This window comes from Neolamprologus brichardi, chromosome 10, assembly GCF_056152115.1.
Source record: "Neolamprologus brichardi isolate AB-2024 chromosome 10, ASM5615211v1, whole genome shotgun sequence".
In the NCBI taxonomy this organism is placed as follows: Eukaryota; Metazoa; Chordata; class Actinopteri; order Cichliformes; family Cichlidae; genus Neolamprologus; species Neolamprologus brichardi.
In genome coordinates this window covers 8,744,611-8,763,870 of record NC_142113.1, presented here as the reverse complement: position 1 = coordinate 8,763,870, position 19,260 = coordinate 8,744,611, and the positions used below count along the sequence as shown (strand labels likewise).

At 41.3% G+C, this 19,260-nt stretch overlaps 1 non-coding gene across 1 annotated transcript; it reads right to left on the bottom strand.

Moving 5' to 3' along the window:
* Window positions 1-54: 54 nt before the first annotated feature.
* On the bottom strand, window positions 55-128 carry trnan-guu (transfer RNA asparagine (anticodon GUU)). Its single transcript has one exon. It is a non-coding gene; the product is annotated as a tRNA-Asn (tRNA).
* Between the last annotated feature and the right edge of the window lie 19,132 nt (window positions 129-19,260).

Genomic DNA, 19,260 nt, shown 5'->3' with positions numbered 1-19,260 from the left:
AATTTAAATATAACATAAAGAACCTTTGTCGTACAAGTAAATTATGGAAAAGCACGTCCCTGGGTGGGCTCGAACCACCAACCTTTCGGTTAACAGCCGAACGCGCTAACCGATTGCGCCACAGAGACTCGATGAAGGGGGACGACACTTTAGGAAATATAGAAACACAGAACTATGACAACGGTGAAACAAGTTTATTTGTCTTTGTCTTTTTTAACCGAACCAAAACGAGGAAAATGACTTGATTTAATTTATAACAAATATGAGTGAGCTTCACCAAAATGTGAAAAATCAAGGTAAAATGAGTTAAAAGAAATCTATGATTTTTGGATTTACTCAGCAAGTACAACAAATAACATTCACTGGAAGTTCGAGGCTTTCATTACATTTCCTGAGCTATAAAATATGCTATTTGGATAACTGTTCAATCGGCGACCCTCTGTGACAAGGGAAGAAAGTAAACAGCAGAAAATAAATGATTCATTCTAGTAGACTGAACATCTTTCCAGGAATTGTGAAAATTAGAATAACAGATGTTTTGACCCAGTAGTTTGTGCTGTTCTAAGGTGAACTGAGCAAAACCTGGGACATTTAGGGTTTAAACATTAACAGTCAGTTACCGTAAATAACTGTAATCTCAAAGCTTTGTAACAGTATTTGATACTTAGCATTTGATTTTATTGCTCTGAGCTCGCAAAGGAGGGCAAGATAATACCTTATGTTGCGTCTGCCACAGAAAACTGCACAATGAGTCCCCTGACATGCCAAATCTTACTTATCTAGGGTGACCAACCGTCCTCTTTTTTTTTGCACTTGTAGACTTGTAAGAGACTATGTGACACTTTTAATTTCACCATTCATTAACCACACAGAGAAGGCATCATTTAAATATGTTAAAGTTTTCTCCTAAGACCTGGTGTCCACATATGTGGACATCACAGTTTGGGTAGTCTAGACCAAAATACAAAATTTTGCTCTACAAGGGCCTGATATCTACTTACGAGGACATACTCCTACTGTTCCATCGAAATTCAAAACAAATGTCCTCATTTCTCCCAGAAACAAGAATCAGGTAAAAAAATACAAACAAACTTTACAATGATAAACTACAAATGAATTGTTCATATACCACGTTTAATCAATGGTAATAAAAATGTATGATACATATCCCAAAAAGTTGATTCTGTTCATCTGGACGTAGCATTTTCAGTGGGAGAAACATTTGGCACTCATCCAAGCGACTTCTTTAGTGTCAGCTGACTGCAGGTTTTCCCAGCCTTATAGTAAGTACATTTACACAGTGACTGAGACTAGCCCACTGAATGAACAATGGGCTGTGAGATCAGTTCCTTAATCATTAATATGCAAATTGTCATGACCGTTGATCAACAACCATTAATCAAAGACCATTTATCATTGATCAAAGACCACTGCTCAGTGACCATTGTATCATTCACAAAGAGTTGGCTCCAATCACAGCATTATATGGTGAAAGATGTACCCTTAGGCCCCCCTCCTCGATTCAGAGATGGTCTTTTCTTTTCACGTAAATGGCCTCCTTGACTTCCCGCTCAGACAAGTGTTCCTCCCTGTCCAGGATGTGTACATCTTTATTATTGAAAGAGTGTCCACTGGCCTGTAAGTGTAAATAGACTGCAGTGTCCTGGCCTGATGAGTTAGCTCCTGTGTTGTGATTCCCATCCATCCATCCATCTTCATCCGCTTTATCCGAGGCCGGGTCGCGGGGCCAGCAGCCTAAGCAGAGAGGCCCAGACCTCCCTCTCCCCAGCCACCTCCTCCAGCTTATCCGGGGGAACACCAAGGCGTGTTTAGAGATTATATCTCTCGGCTGGCCTGGGTTTGCCAGGTGGTGTCCTGGGTTTGCCCTCCTCCCGGTGGGACATGCCCGGAACACCTCACCCAGGAGGCGCCCAGGGGGCATCCTTGTCAGATGCCCGAACCACCTCAGCTGGCTCCTTTCGATGTGGAGCAGCAGCGGCTCTACTCTGAGCCCCTCCCGGATGGCCAAACTTCTCACCCTATCTCTAAGGGAGAGGCCGGCCATCCTTCGGAGGAAGCTAATTTCTGCCGCTTGTATCCGTGATCTCATTCTTTCGGTCACTACCCACAGCTCGTGGCCATAGGTGAGGGTAGGGACGTAGATCGACCAGTAAATTGAGAGCTTCGCTTTTACACTCAGCTCCCTCTTCACCACGACGGACCGGTGCAGCGTCCGCATTACTGCAGCTGCAGCCCCAATCCGTCTGTCGATCTCTGGCTCCCTTCTCCCATCACTCGCGAACAAGACCCCGAGATACTTGAACTCCTCCACTTGGGGCAGGAACTCATCCCCGACCCGGAGTAGGCACTCCACCCTTTTCTGGCTGAGAACCATGGCCTCAGATTTGGAGGTGCTGATCCTCATTCCCGCCGCTTCACACTCGGCTGCGAACCATTCCAGTGCCCTCACCCGATGAAGCCAACAGAACCACATCATCCGCAAAAATCAGAGATGAGATTCTGAGGCCACCAAAGCGAAAGCCCTCCGCAACTTGGCTGCGCCTAGAAATCCTGTCCATAAAAATTATGAACAGAACCGGTGACAAAGGGCAGCCCTGGCGGAGCCCATCACCCACCGGGAACGAATCCGACTTATTACCAGCAATGCGAACCAAGCTCTTGCAATGGTTGTATAGGGATCGAATGGCCGTAGGAATGGGCCAGACACCCCATACTCCTGCAACACCTCCCACAGGACACCCCAAGGGACATGGTCGAATGCCTTCTCCAAGTCCACAAAACGCATGTAGACTGGTTGGGCAAACTCCCATGCACCCTCAAGTATCCTCGAGAGGATAAAGAGCTGGTCCAGTGTTCCGCGACCAGGACGAAAACCGCATTGTTCCTCCTGTATCCGAGGTTCGACTAGCGGACGAACTCTCCTTTCCAGCACCCTGGCATAGACTTTCCCAGGGAGGCTGAGGAGTGTGATCCCCCGTAGTTGGAACACACCCTCCGGTCCCCCTTCTTAAAGATGGGGACCACCACCCCGGTCTGCCAGTCCACAGGTACTCCCCCTGATCTCCACGCGACATTGCAGAGTTGAAGATCTCGCGGACTGGGGCCTCTGCTAGACGTTCCCAGCACACCCTCACTACGCGTTTAGGTGCACCGGGTCTGTCCAGCGTCCTCCCCCGCCACCTGATCCAACTCACCACCAGGCGGTGATCAGTTGACAGCTCAGCCCCTATCTTTAGCCGAGTGTCCAGAACATATGGTCGCAGGTCTGGTGATACAATTACAAAATCGATCATCGACCTACGGCCTAGAGTGTCCTGGTGCCACGTGCACTTATGGACACTCTTATGTTCGAACAAGGTGTTTGTTATGGCCAAACTGTGATTTGCACAGAAGTCCAATAACAAAGCACCGCTCGGGTTCAGATCAGGGAGGCCGTTCCTCCCAATCACGCCCCTCCAGGTCTCGCTGTCGTTACCCACGTGAGCACTGAAATCTCCCAGCAGGACAACAGAGTCTCCAGGTGGAGTACCTTCCAGCACCCCCCCCCCCCCCCCCCCCCCCCCCCCCCCAGGGACTCTAAGGAGGCTGGGTACTCCGAACTGCCACTCGGCGCATAAGCGCAGATGACAGTCAGGACCTGTTCCCTGACCCTAAGGCACAGGGAACAAACCCTCTCATCCACCGGGAAAAACCCCAACGTACCGGCAGCAAGCCGAGGGGATATTAGAATACCCACCCCAGCCCGCCGCCTCTCACCAGGGGCAACTCCAGACTGAGACAGAGTCCAGCCCCTCTCCAGGAGACTGGTTCCAGAGCCCAAGCCATGCGTAGAGGTGAGCCCGACTATATCTAGCCGGTACCTCTCAACCTCACGCACTAACTCAGGCTCCTTCCCCACCAGAGAGGTGACATTCCATGTCCCTATTGCCAGTCTGGGCAGCCGGAGGTCAGTCCGCCAGGGCCTCGGCTCCTGGCCGCCACCCGGCACACAATGCACCAGACCCCTATGTTGTGATTCACTTCATATAATAAAGCTTAAAAATGCAATTTTATATTTCTACTGTATTTCTATCATACTCTCAGGACAATCTTCACGTTCTTTGTTCTCTTAGGTAGGTATGCTAGTGTGCGGCCTTAAAGTCTTTTTATTAGAACTAGTAAAAGCTAAATAAATGCCATAAAACTGACTTTTTGTTTGTTTGCTTGCTTGTTTTTGTTTTTATATACCAGCCATTGGTTGAATATACAAAAAAGATCATAGTGTCTGTAGTTAGTCTTGCTAAACTTTCAGTCCAAACAGCCAGCAACACAAATGATTGCTTGGAATAAGTCTAGGTTGCTGCTTTATGAACTCACCTTGTGTCACATCTTTTAGAAAGTGAGCTCTTTCACTCTCTGACGGTTACTGTTAAGTTGATGCTGGGTTTTCATTGATAAAGTGGATGGATGGATCTGACCATGGCTCACTGTAACAGCTGCTGATAGCTACACCATTATAGACCTGTTAGTTGTGCTCTTTTCAGCTTTCTTTTGAAAGGTAGTAGCCTTTCTTTTGACTGGGTAATCAGTCCCACTTTTATCTGCCACTACAGCGTACATGCTTGCACAGAGGAAACATTTGTTCCGACTGGGAACAGGAAGCCTGATACAAAAACCAAACATATTCCCTTTAGAACAGTACACACAGATCTTAGCAGAATAAGTTGAATCATAGACTGGACAGATGTGGGCTTAGATTATAGTTCACTGATTACTATTCCATTATAGTGTTTGTGTATGTTATGAAAGATAAGTGTCCATCCATCCATTCGCTTATCCTTTTCAGGGTCGCGGGGGTCGCTGGAGCCTATCCCAGCTGTCATAGAGTGAGAGGCAGGGTACACCCTGGACAGGTCGCCAGTCTGTCGCAGGGCTAACACACAGGGACAGACAACCATTCACACTCACATTCACACCTAGTGACAATTTGGATTATCCAATTAACCTATCCCCACAAGCTGCATGTCTTTGGATGGTGGGAGGAAGCCAGAGTACCCGGAGGGAACCCACGCAAACACGGGGAGAACATGCAAACTCCACACAGAAAGACCCCCGGCCTGATGTTGGAATTGAACTCAGGACCTTCTTGCTGTGCGGCAACAGTGCTAACCACCGTGCCACTGTGCTGCCTCAAAAATATAGGTGTGATGGAGTATAAGCTTGTGGGAACCAATGTAAGCACTCCAGCCACAGTGTGATCAGACATGAGACCACACAGTTTGACATGCCAAGGTATATGCTAATAGAGAACAAGTTACCTACGAAGTTATGGAGTTATGTAGTACAGACAGCAGCTGTAGTTAGGATTTAGGAACAAAACAGAAAACAGGCACTTTACTTAATCCTGACAGGAGGAAGGCCAAACCTTTGCAGAATTCAAAAGTTTTGAAAAGCGACAAGAACACATGAGCTTGATGCTGAAATGAGGATAAGCAAACATGGAAGCCTACATAGAAGACAGACTTGGGGAGACAAAGGATGAAACACAAGGAGAGGAACATGGCAAGGGAGATCACTAAGACACAAAGGGTGAGGGAGAGAGATACACAGAGAGACAAATAGGAAAACTAACAAGAGACAGAAAGGAAATAAACAGAGACTTGACTTTGGGAAATATATACAGACATGACAGACTCTCATAGGAAACACGGGGAGTGGACAAAGACAAGGAATGATACAAATACAAATAAACTCAGAACAATAAGCAGAACCAAACTCATAAAGCAACAGAAAGAATCATGAATATAAAATAAACTCAAAGTGCTGAGTCAAAAACCCACCATCCTGATAGCACCACTGGCAAACAATGGGCTGTGAGTTACGTTTTTTGATCATTAATTTTGAACACCAATTTTTGGCGCTGCGTGTCACTGTGGCTTTTAACCCCTAAACACGCTGCGCCAAAAATCGGTCCTGTCACGGCAGCAGCAACAGTTGTGTGGTGTAGTGAAGGAAAGGCCCAAACTGCTGGCACTGGCTGTAATGCGAGTGAGCTTTGTTGCAGAAGGTGAACACAACAAAAGCGAGTGCAAAACTAAAACATACCCTAAACTGGGAACAACTAAAGAACAAACCTGAAACCATACAAACATGGGATGAAGAGCAGAAATGCCACGGAGACTGTTGGGCAGAGAGGCGCAGAAATTACACCAGGTTACACAGACAACGCGACAAGGAACACAGGCAGGCACACACTATAAATACACACAAAGTAATGAGGGAATGACACACCAGAGGAGAACACAGCTGAACCTAATTAGACTAGACAAGGAAGGAAAACAGAATACACTAGCATGAGACAGAACCTTCAAAGTAAAACAGGAAACACAGGGAAGCCACATAACAAAACCTAAAGCTAGAACTCAAACACTAAAGTGGTAAGGGGCTAGACACAGTGAGAGAGAAACCAAAACCTAAGTGTCCAAAACTCAAAAACACTGGGTCACCGACCCAGGAACATGACAGGTCCAGCCCAAGGATCGGGTCTCCCCACACGAACAGAGTAATATAGTGTAAGCTGTTGCAGTCTTACACGCCTCTCTGCAGCTTCTCTCCTCCTGCTACCCCCCCAAAAACCCATCTCCATAGAGACTGTGTCAGCTTCCAAAAAGACAAAAAACAAACTAAAAACCAGCAACAAACAACTTAAACATAAACAATTACAAAGAAAGAACAATACAGTATCCACATCTGAACTAAAGAGTAAAACAGTGAAATGTGGATTATTAAATATTAGGTCTCTCTCCTCCAAATCTCTGTTAGTACATGACTTAATAATTGATCAACAAATTGATTTACTCTGCCTTACAGAAACCTGGTTGCAGCAGGATGATTATATTAGTTTAAATGAATCAACACCCCCGAGTCATTCTAACTACCAGAAATCTCGAACCACAGGCCGAGGGGGCGGTGTGGCAGCAATTTTTCACACCAGTCTATTAATTAATGAAAGACCAAGACAGACTTTTAATTCATTTGAAAGCCTGATGCTTAACATTGTCCACCCCAGCTGTGAAACTCAGAAACCAGTCTTACTTGTTATCATGTATCGTCCACCTGGGCCTTACACAGAGTTTCTGTCTGATTTCTCAGACTTTATATCTAATTTAGTTCTGAGCTCAGATAAAATAATTATTGTGGGTGATTTTAACATCCATGTAGATGCTAAAAATGACAGCCTCAACATGGCATTTAATCTGTTATTAGACTCAATTGGTTTCTCTCAAAATGTAAAAGAACCCACCCACCACTTTAATCACACTCTAGATCTTGTTTTAACATATGGCATAGAAACTGAACATTTAACAGTGTTTCCTGAAAACCCTCTCCTGTCTGATCATTTCCTGATAACATTTACATTTACAATAATTGATTACACAGCAGTGGAGAGTAGAGTTTATCAAAGTAGATGTCTTTCTGAAAACGCTGTAACTAAGTTTAAGAATATAATCCACCCACTGTTATCATCGTCAATGCCCTGTACGAACACAGAGCAGAGCAGCTATCTGAACGCTACCCCAACAGAGGTCGATTATCTTGTTAATAATTTCACCTCCTCACTACGTACGACTCTGGATACTGTAGCTCCGGTGAAAACTAAGGTCTCAAATCAGAAGTACCTGACTCCGTGGTATAATTCTCAAACACGTACCCTAAAGCAGATGACTCGTAATCTGGAGAGGAAATGGCGTGTCACAAATTTAGAGGATCATCATTTAGCCTGGAGAAATAGTTTGTTGCTTTATAAGAAAGCCCTCCGCAAAGCCAGAACATCTTACTATTCGTCACTGATTGAAGAAAATAAGAACAACCCCAGGTTTCTCTTCAGCACTGTAGCCAGGCTGACAAAAAGTCAGAGCTCTTTTGAGCCAACCATCCCTTTAACGTTAACTAGTAATGACTTCATGAAGTTTTTCACAAATAAAATTTTTATCATTAGAGAAAAAATTACCAATAATCATCCCACAGATGTAATATTATCAACAGCTACTCTTAGTACCATTGATGTTAAGTTAGACTCTTTTTCTCCAATTGATCTTTCTGAGTTAACTTCAATAATTACTTCCTCCAAACCATCAACGTGTCTTTTAGACCCCATTCCTACAAAACTGCTCAAAGATAGGCCAATCTCCAACCTTCCTTTCATGTCAAAAATCCTTGAGAGAGTAGTTGTTAAACAGCTAACAGATCATCTGCAGAGGAATGGCTTATTTGAAGAGTTTCAGTCAGGTTTCAGAGTTCATCACAGCACAGAAACAGCTTTAGTGAAGGTTACAAATGATCTTCTTATGGCCTCTGACAGTGGACTCATCTCTGTGCTTGTCCTGCTAGACCTTAGTGCAGCATTCGATATTGTTGACTATAATATCCTATTAGAGCGATTAGAACATGCTGTAGGTATTACAGGTACTGTGCTGCAGTGGTTTGTATCATATCTATCTAATAGACTCCAATTTGTGCATGTAAATGGAGAGTCCTCTTCACACACTGAGGTTAATTATGGAGTTCCACAGGGTTCAGTGCTAGGACCAATTCTGTTTACATTATACATGCTTCCCTTAGGCAGTATCATTAGAAGACATAGCATACATTTTCACTGCTATGCAGATGACACCCAGTTCTATCTGTCCATGAAGCCAGATAACACACACCAATTAGTTAAACTGCAGGAATGTCTTAAAGACATAAAGACCTGGATGGCCGCTAACTTTCTGCTTCTTAATTCAGATAAAACTGAGGTTATTGTACTCGGCGCTGAAAAGCTTAGAAATATGGTATCTAACCAGATTCTTACTCTGGATGGCATTACCTTGGCCTCCAGTAACACTGTGAGGAACCTTGGAGTCATTTTTGACCAGGATATGTCCTTCAATGCACATATTAAACAAATATGTAAGACTGCGTTCTTCCATTTGCGCAACATCTCTAAAATTAGAAATATCCTGTCTCAGAGTGATGCTGAAAAGCTAGTTCATGCATTTATTACTTCCAGGCTGGACTACTGCAATTCATTATTATCAGGATGTCCAAAAAACTCACTGAAAAGCCTTCAGCTGATCCAAAATGCTGCAGCAAGAGTACTGACAGGGACTAGAAAGAGAGAGCATATTTCTCCTGTTTTGGCTTCCCTTCATTGGCTTCCTGTTAAATCCAGAATTGAATTCAAAATCCTGCTCCTCACATACAAGGTCTTAAATAATCAGGCCCCATCTTATCTTAATGACCTTGTAGTACCATATCACCCTATTAGAGCACTTCGCTCTCGCTCTGCAGGCCTACTTGTTGCTCCTAGAGTATTTAAAAGTAGAATGGGAGGGAGAGCCTTCAGTTTTCAGGCCCCTCTTCTGTGGAACCAGCTTCCAGTTTGGATTCGGGAGACAGACACTATCTCTACTTTTAAGATTAGGCTTAAAACTTTCCTTTTTGCTAAAGCATATAGTTAGGGCTGGACCAGGTGACCCTGAATCCTCCCTTAGTTATGCTGCAATAGACGTGGGCTGCTGCGGGATTCCCATGATGCATTGAGTTTTTCCTTTCCAGTCACCTTTCTCACTCACTATGTATTAACAGACCTCTCTGCATTGACTCATATCTGTTATTGTGTGGATGCCTGAAAGGGCATCCACACCATTGAGTTCCTGTTTCTCTTTATACTTTATTATTGTGTGGATGCCCTCATAGGGCATCCACACTATTGAGTTCCTGTTTCTCTTTTTATTCTTTATTATTCTAGTTGCTTCCGTACGTTTTTTGGCCCTTAACTACTCCCTCAGTTTTAAGCCGATTTTCTCAGTTCAAACTCTAAACTGTTCTGCTCTTTCTGCTCTTTCCGGCTATGACTTTTGCTGTTTATTACTATTATACTTTTTAAAATATTAAGCTTTTTTCCTTTAATTTGTCCCATTGAAATGAATGGGAAACTTCCACAATTCTGCTAAAACTTGCTTGTTTTTGAAACTTAACTACATGCTCATACTTTCACGTAGAAACTCCATTCAAACTTTAAAACGTTCTCAAATGATTGGGCTATTCCTGTGTGATTCAGCTTTTTCATATCTGTTACCGTTTTCATTTAATGCCTCTTTAAGTTTTCAGTTGCAGATTTGTGATTTTTCAGAAAATACATGCGTTGCTATGGTTGCTATGCAATTAACTCAGAATGAGCACTGGTGCGTTCTGAATTTTCTCTTCATGTCTGAACAACTTCTTGCTACTCGCTCAATTTCCACTCATCCCCCACAAATTATACATCAAAACGTAGGTATTTTTGCTGGCTTTAAGACAGTGTTACTATAATTATCGTGCGAGTTACGGTTTTTTCACAATTTGCCTCGAAGTGACACGAAGTCTAAAAACTCCCCATTCAAAGTCTATGGGGAGGTTGTGAAACTCAGAGCTGAAATACTGAAACTGAAGGCATTTTCAAATCGTCATATCTCCTTAACGAAGCAAAGTTAAAACATGAGGCTTGTGCCAATTCATCTTCAGATACTGCTGACACTCACGGTCGAAGCAGTTTTTACAGTCATCTTACCGTTGAGCCATGAATTACGTTTGTTTGAGGAGTGGAAATCTGTCCTCCTCTCAGTTTTCAAACTCCGAAAATGAAGCCGTTTCTTCTCTCGTCATATCTCCGCGACGGAAGTACAAAGAGCTATGTAAATCGCAGTCAAAGTTCACCAAAGTCCGCTGATTCACCCAGTACAAGAATTATGCTTCTAGTCCACCTAGTTTTTGAGTTACACGACGTTTTGTAACTCCAAAACACGGCATTTTTCGCCTCTTACCGCGATCTAATTCTGACTGCTCATCAGCCTGTTTTCCAAGTGCCTGCTCTCTTTGCCAGTGGCGCAGTTGGTAATGACACGGGTTTGAAGCCCAAAGGTCGTGTGTTCAATTCCACCTTATCCACATGTTTTTTTCACCACAAATTAATACACTATCACAGACCAGTAATTCATATTCATCATTTATTACAATTCTGCAAAGTTTTATGATTTTGGCAGCTTTTCTAATATGGACCTCAGATTCTTGTTAACACTCCATGGCAGAAATACATACAAGTACACAGCCTGATAAAGCAGACAGAAGTACCTCTGATTGGTTCAGCATTTTCACCTCCTATCAGCACAAATCTCAGCTGTTTTCAGAAAAAACTCTTTTGAGCAGATATTCTGCTGATTCATCTCTTTTGAGCAGAAATTCTGCTGATTCATCTCTTTTCAGTGCAACTTTCTGCTTCTTTCCATCTTTTCTGCAGAAATTCTGCTCATTCACCTCTTTTCAGTGCAACTTTCTGCTTCTTTAACTCTTTTCAGCAGAAATTCTGCTGATTCACCTCTTTTTTGCAAAGTTTTCAGCCTTTTCACCTCTTCTCAGCACAATTCTCAGCAGCTTCTGCTCATTTCAACAGAATTGTCAGTCTCTCCACCTCTTCTTAACTACTCCCTCAGTTTTTGTGCTATTTGCACCGTTCAAATCTTAAAAACTTCTGCTCTTTCTGCTAATGCCGGCTATGACTTTTGGGGCTCATAACTTCTATACTTTTTGAGATATTGAATTTTTTTTGCAATATTTTTTACCCTTTTCTGCCACATTATCAGTGGCCTCACTGATTTTCCTTGCCGGGTTGACCTGTGTTTTAGCTCAGTGAGATGAGCATCCGTTCTCAGACTGGGAGGCGCGGGTTCAAATCCCGCTTATGGCAAAATTTCTTTCAGTTAACAATTAAACCTTTTTAACTCTTTTCAGCAGAAATTCTGCTGATTGAACTCTTTTCAGCAGAATTTTGAAATTTTTCACTACTTTTCAGCACAAATCCCAGCTTTTTCAACTGTTTTCAGCAAAAACCTCTTTTCAGCAGAATTCTGCTGATTGAACTCTTTTCAGCAGAAATTCTGCTCATTGAACTCTTTTCAGGAGAATTTTGAATTTTTTCACCAATTTTCAGCACAAATCCCAGCTTTTTCAGCTGTTTTCAGCAAAAACCTCTTTTCAGCAGAATTCTGCTGATTGAACTCTTTTCAGCAGAATTCTGCTGATTGAACTCTTTTCAGCAGAGTTCTGCTGATTGAATTCTTTTCAGCAGAAATTCTGCTGATTGAACTCTTTTGAGCAGAAATTCTGCTGATTGAACTCTTTTCAGCAGAATTTTAAATTTTTTTTACCAATTTTCAGCACAAATTCCAGCTTTTTCCACTGTTTTCAGCAAAAACCTTTTTTCAGCAGAATTCTGCTCATTCACCTCTTTTCAGCAGAATTCTGCTGTTTGAACTCTTTTCAGCAGAAATTCTGCTGATTGAACTCTTTTCAGCAGAACTTTGAATTTTTTCACCACTTTGCATCACAAATCCCAGCTTTTTCAGCTGTTTTCAGCAAAAACCTCTTTTCAGCAGAATTCTGCTGATTGAACTCTTTTCAGCAGAATTCTGCTGATTGAACTCTTTTCAGCAGAGTTCTGCTGATTGAATTCTTTTCAGCAGAAATTCTGCTGATTGAACTCTTTTCAGCAGAATTCTGCTGATTGAACTCTTTTCAGCAGAATTCTGCTGATTGAACTCTTTTCAGTAGAATTTTGAATTTTTTCACCACTTTTCAGCACAAATCCCAGCTTTTTCAGCTGTTTTCAGCAAAAACCTCTTTTCAGCAGTATTCCGCTGATTGAACTCTTTTCAGCAAAAATTCTGCGTATTCACCTCTTCTGCAAAATATTCAGCCTTTTCACCTTTTTTCAGCAGAAATTCTGCTGATTCACCTCTTTTCAGCGCAATTTTCTGCTTCTTTCCATCTTTTCTGCAGAAATTCTGCTCATTCACCTCTTTTCAGCAGAAATTCTGCTGATTGAACTCTTTTCAGCAGAATTTTAACCTCTTTTCAGCCCAAATTCTGCTTTTTCACCTCTTTTCTGAAATGTTTTCAGCCTTTTCACCTCTTATCAGCACAATTCTCAGCTGCTTCTGCTCATTTCAGCATAATTGTCAGTCTCTCCACCTCCTCTTTGTGAGAATGACTTTGGCTCAGTGAGATGAAAATTTCTCCGTCTTTACCCCTTTCAGCAGAATTTTAAATTTCTTCACCACCATACAACTTTTTGCAACTTTTTCAGCTTTTTTCAGCAGACATCTTAAGCGTTAAGGCATCCACACAGCATTTTCGCAGGAAATGCAAATTTTTCTAGTTGTGTGGATGCCCTATGAGGGCATCCACACTATTGAGTTCCTGTTTCTCTTTATACTTTATTATTGTGTGGATGCCCTCATAGGGCATCCACACTATTGAGTTCCTGTTTCTCTTTATTCTTTATTATTCTAGTTGCTTCCGTACGTTTTTTGGCCCTTAACTACTCCCTCAGTTTTCAGCCGATTTTCTCAGTTCAAACTCTAAACTGTTCTGCTCTTTCTGCTCTTTCCGGCTATGACTTTTGCTGTTTATTACTATTATACTTTTTAAAATATTAAGCTTTTTTCCTTTAATTTGTCCCATTGAAATGAATGGGAAACTTCCACAATTCTGCTAAAACTTGCTTGTTTTTGAAACTTAACTACATGCTCATACTTTCACGTAGAAACTCCATTCGAACTTTAAAACGTTCTCAAATGATTGGGCTATTCCTGTGTGATTCAGCTTTTTCATATCTGTTACCGTTTTCATTTAATGCCTCTTTAAGTTTTCAGTTGCAGATTTGTGATTTTTCAGAAAATACATGCGTTGCTATGGTTGCTATGCAATTAACTCAGAATGAGCACTGGTGCGTTCTGAATTTTCTCTTCATGTCTGAACAACTTCTTGCTACTCGCTCAATTTCCACTCATCCCCCACAAATTATACATCAAAACGTAGGTATTTTTGCTGGCTTTAAGACAGTGTTACTATAATTATCGTTCGAGTTACGGTTTTTTCACAATTTGCCTCGAAGTGACACGAAGTCTAAAAACTCCCCATTCAAAGTCTATGGGGAGGTTGTGAAACTCAGAGCTGAAATACTGAAACTGAAGGCATTTTCAAATCGTCATATCTCCTTAACGAAGCAAAGTTAAAACATGAGGCTTGTGCCAATTCATCTTCAGATACTGCTGACACTCACGGTCGAAGCAGTTTTTACAGTCATCTTACCGTTGAGCCATGAATTACGTTTGTTTGAGGAGTGGAAATCTGTCCTCCTCTCAGTTTTCAAACTCCGAAAATGAAGCCGTTTCTTCTCTCGTCATATCTCCGCGACGGAAGTACAAAGAGCTATGTAAATCGCAGTCAAAGTTCACCAAAGTCCGCTGATTCACCCAGTGTAGGAATTATGTTGCTAGTCCACCTAGTTTTTGAGTTACACGACGTTTTGTAACTCCAAAAAACGGCGTTTTTCGCCCCTTACCGCGATCTAATTCTGACTGCTCATCAGCCTGTTTTCCAAGTGCCCGCTCTCTTTGCCAGTGGCGCAGTTGGTAATGACACGGGTTTGAAGCCCAAAGGTCGTGTGTTCAATTCCACCTTATCCACATGTTTTTTTCCCTACAAATTAATACACTATCACAGACCAGTAATTCATATTCATCATTTATTACAATTCTGCAAAGTTTTATGATTTTGGCAGCTTTTCTAATATGGACCTCAGATTCTTGTTAACACTCCATGGCAGAAATACATACAAGTACACAGCCTGATAAAGCAGACAGAAGTACCTCTGATTGGTTCAGCATTTTCACCTCCTATCAGCACAAATCTCAGCTGTTTTCAGAAAAAACTCTTTTGAGCAGAAATTCTGCTGATTCATCTCTTTTCAGCGCAACTTTCTGCTTCTTTACCTCTTTTCAGCAGAAATTCTGCTCATTCACCTCTTTTCAGCGCAATTTTCTGCTTCTTTCCATCTTTTTTGCAGAAATTCTGCTCATTCAACTCTTTTCAGCAAAATTTTTAATTTTTTCACCACTTTTGAGCACAAATCCCAGCTTTTTCAGCTGTTTTCAGCAAAAACCTCTTTTCAGCAGAAATTCTGCTGATTGAACTCTTTTCAGCAGAAATTCTGCTGATTGAACTCTTTTCAGCAGAATTTTACATTTTTTCACCACTTTTCAGCACAAATCCCAGCCTTTTCAGCAAAAACCTCTTTTCAGCAGAATTCTGCTGATTGAACTCTTTTCAGCACAAATTCTGCTGATTGAACTCTTTTCTGTAGAAATTCTGCTCATTCAACTCTTTTCAGCAGAAATTCTGCTCATTCACCTCTTTTCAGCGCAATTTTCTGCTTCTTTCCATCTTTTCTGTAGAAATTCTGCTCATTCAACTCTTTTCAGCAAAATTTTCAGCCTTTTCACCTCTTATCAGCACAAATCTTAGCTGCTTTCAGAAAAAACTCTTTTGAGCAGAAAATCTGCTGATTCATCTCTTTTCAGCGCAACTTTCTGCTTCTTTCCATCCTTTCTGCAGAAATTCTGCTCATTGAACTCATTTCAGCAAAATGTTAAGCCTTTTCACCTCTTATCAATCAGCAGAAATTCTGCTGATTGAACTCTTTTCAGCAGAATTTTCAGAATTTTCACCTCTTTTCAACCCAAATCTCAGCTGTTTTCAGAAAAAACTCTTTTGAGCAGAAAGTCTGCTGATTCATCTCTTTTCAGCGCAACTTTCTGCTTCTTTACCTCTTTTCAGCAGAAATTCTTCTGATTCACCTCTTTTCTGCAAAGTTTTCAGCCTTTTCACCTCTTATCAGCACAAATCTCAGCGGTTTTCAGAAAAAAACTCTTTTGAGCAGAAATTCTGCTGATTCATCTCTTTTCAGTGCAACTTTCTGCTTCTTTACCTTTTTTCTGCAGAAATTCTGCTCATTCAACTATTTTCACTAAAATTTTCAGCCTTTTACACCTCTTATCAGCACAAATCTCAGCTGTTTTCAGAAAAAACTCTTTTGAGCAGAAATTCTGCTGATTCATCTCTTTTGAGCAGAAATTCTGCTGATTCATCTCTTTTCAGTGCAACTTTCTGCTTCTTTCCATCTTTTCTTCAGAAATTCTGCTCATTAACCTCTTTTCTGCAAAGTTTTCAGCCTTTTCACCTCCTCACCACCTTTCAACTTTTTCAGCTTTTTTCAGCAGACATCTTCAGCGTTAAGGCATCCACACAGCATTTTCGCAGGAAATGCAAATTTTTCTAGTTGTGTGGATGCCCTCATAGGGCATCCACACTATTGAGTTCCTGTTTCTCTTTAATCTTTATTGTGTGGATGCCTGAAAGGGCATCCACACCATTGAGTTCCTGTTTCTCTTTATTCTTTATCCTTTATTATTCTGGTTGCTTCCGTACACTTTTTGGCGCTTAACTACTCCCTCAGTTTTTGTGCTATTTGCACCGTTCAAATCTTAAAAAATTCTGCTCTTTCTGCTAATGCCGGCTATGACTTTTGGTGCTCATAACTTCTATACTTTTTGAGATATTGAATTTTTTTTGCAATATTTTTTGCCCTTTTCTGCCACATTATCAGTGGCCTCACTGATTTTCCTTGCCGGGTTGACCTGTGTTTTAGCTCAGTGAGATGAGCATCCGTTCTCAGACTGGGAGGCCCGGGTTCAAATCCCGCTTATGGCAACATTTCTTTCAGTTAACAGTTAAACTTTTTTAACTCTTTTCAGCAGAAATACTGCTCATTGAACTCTTTTCAGCAGAAATTCTGCTGATTGAAATCTTTTCAGCAAAATTTTCAGCCTTTTCACTCTTATCAGCACAAATCTCAGCTGTTTTCAGAAAAAAACTCTTTTGAGCAGAAATTCTGCTGATTCATCTCTTTTGAGCAGAAATTCTGTTGATTCATCTCTTTTCAGTGCAACTTTCTGCTTCGTTCCATCTTTTCTGCTGAAATTCTGCTCATTCACCTCTTTTCAGCGCAATGTTCTTCTTCTTTCCATCCTTTCTGCAGAAATTCTGCTCATTCAACTCTTTTCAGCAAAATTTTCAGCCTTTTCACCTCTTATCAGCACAAATCTCAGCCTTTTTCAGAAATAAAAAACTCTTTTGAGCAGAAATTCTGCTGATTCACTTCTTTCCTGCAAAGTTTTCAACCTTTTCACCTCTTATCAGCACAACTCTCAGCCGCTTCTGCTCATTTCAGCCAAATTGTCAGTGTCTCCACCTCTTTTTTTGGGAGAATGACTTTGGCTCAGTGAGATGACTATCCGCCTCGAGACCACGAGGGCCAGGTTCGAATCCTGCTCAGGGCAGTTTTTTTTTTTCACCACTTTTCAGAAAAAATTTCTCCGTCTTTACCCCTTTCAGTAGAATTTTTTGCTTTTCACCACTTTTCAAGAAACTTTTCTGCTTCTTCACCTGTTTTCAGCAGAATTTTAAGTTTCTTCACCACCATACAACTTTTTGCACCTTTTCAACTTTTTCAGCTTTTTTCAGAAGACATCTTCAGCGTTAAGGCATCCACACAGCATTTTCGCAGGAAATGCAAATTTTTCTAGTTGTGTGGATGCCTGAAAGGGCATCCACACCATTGAGTTCCTGTTTCTCTTTATTCTTTATCCTTTATTATTCTGGTTGCTTCCGTACACTTTTTGGCGCTTAACTACTCCCTCAGTTTTTGTGCTATTTGCACCGTTCAAATCTTAAAAAATTCTGCTCTTTCTGCTAATGCCGGCTATGACTTTTGGTGCTCATAACTTCTATACTTTTTGAGATATTGAATTTTTTTTGCAATATTTTTTGCCCTTTTCTGCCACATTATCAGTGGCCTCACTGATTTTCCTTGCCGGGTTGACCTGTGTTTTAGCTCAGTGAGATGAGCATCCGTTCTCAGACTGGGAGGCCCGGGTTCAAATCCCGCTTATGGCAAAATTTCTTTCAGTTAACAGTTAAACTTTTTTAACTCTTTTCAGCAGAAATTCTGCTGATTGAACTCTTTTCAGCAGAACTTTGAATTTTTTTCACCACTTTTCAGCATAAATCCCAACTTTTTCAGTTGTTTTCAGCAAAAACCTCTTTTCAGCAGAATTCTGCTGATTGAACTCTTTTCAGCAGAATTTTAAATTTTTTCACCACTTTTCAGCACAAATCCCAACTTTTTCAGTTGTTTTCAGCAGAAACCTCTTTTCAGCAGAATTCTACTGTTTGAACTCTTTTCAGCAGAAATTCTGCTGATTGAACTCTTTTCAGCAGAATTTTAAATTTTTTCACTACTTTTCAGCACAAATCCCAGCTTTTTAAGCTGTTTTCAGCAAAAACCTCTTTTCAGCAGAATTCTGCTGATTGAACTCTTTTCAGCAGAAATTCTGCTGATTGAACTCTTTTCAGCAGAATTTTAAATTTTTTCACCACTTTTCAGCACAAATCCCAGCTTTTTAAGCTGTTTTCAGCAGAAATTATGCTCATCCACCTCTTTTCAGCGCAATTTTCTACTTCTTTCTATCTTTTCTGCAGAGATTCTGCTCATTCAACTCTTTTCAGCAAAATTTTCAGCCTTTTCACCTCTTATCAGCACAAATCTCAGCTGTTTTCAGAAAAAACTCTTTTGAGCAGGAATTCTGCTGATTCATCTCTTTTCAGCGCAACTTTCTGCTTCTTTATCTCTTTTCAGCAGAAATTCTTCTGATTCACCTCTTTTCTGCAAAGTTTTCAGCCTTTTCACCTCTTATCAGCACATTTCTCAGCAGCTTCTTCTCATTTCATCAGAATTGTCACTCTCTCCACCTCTTCTTTGCGAGAATGAGTTTGGCTCAGTGAGATGAGTAGTTGCCCTGACACCAGAAGGGCCAGGTTCTAATCCTCCTCAGGGCGATCTTTTTTTTTTTTTTTTTTTTTTCAACTTTTTCACCTTTTTTCAGCAGACATCTTCAGCGTTAAGGCATCCACACAGCATTTTCGCAGGAAATGCAAATTTTTCTAGTTATTCTTCTAGTTGCTTCCGTACACTTTTTGGACCTTAACTACTCCCTCAGTTTTTGTGCTATTTGCACCGTTCAAATCTTTAAAAATTCTGCTCTTTCTGCTAATGCCGGCTATGACTTTTGGTGCTCATAACTTCTATACTTTTTGAGATATTGAATTTTTTTTGCAATATTTTTTGCCCTTTTCTGCCTTATTATCAGTGGCCTCACTGATTTTCCTTGCCAGGTTGACCTGTGTTTTAGCTCAGTGAGATGAGCATCCGTTCTCAGATTGGGAGGCCCGGGTTCAAATCCCGCTTATGGCAAAATTTCTTTCAGTTAACAGTTAAAC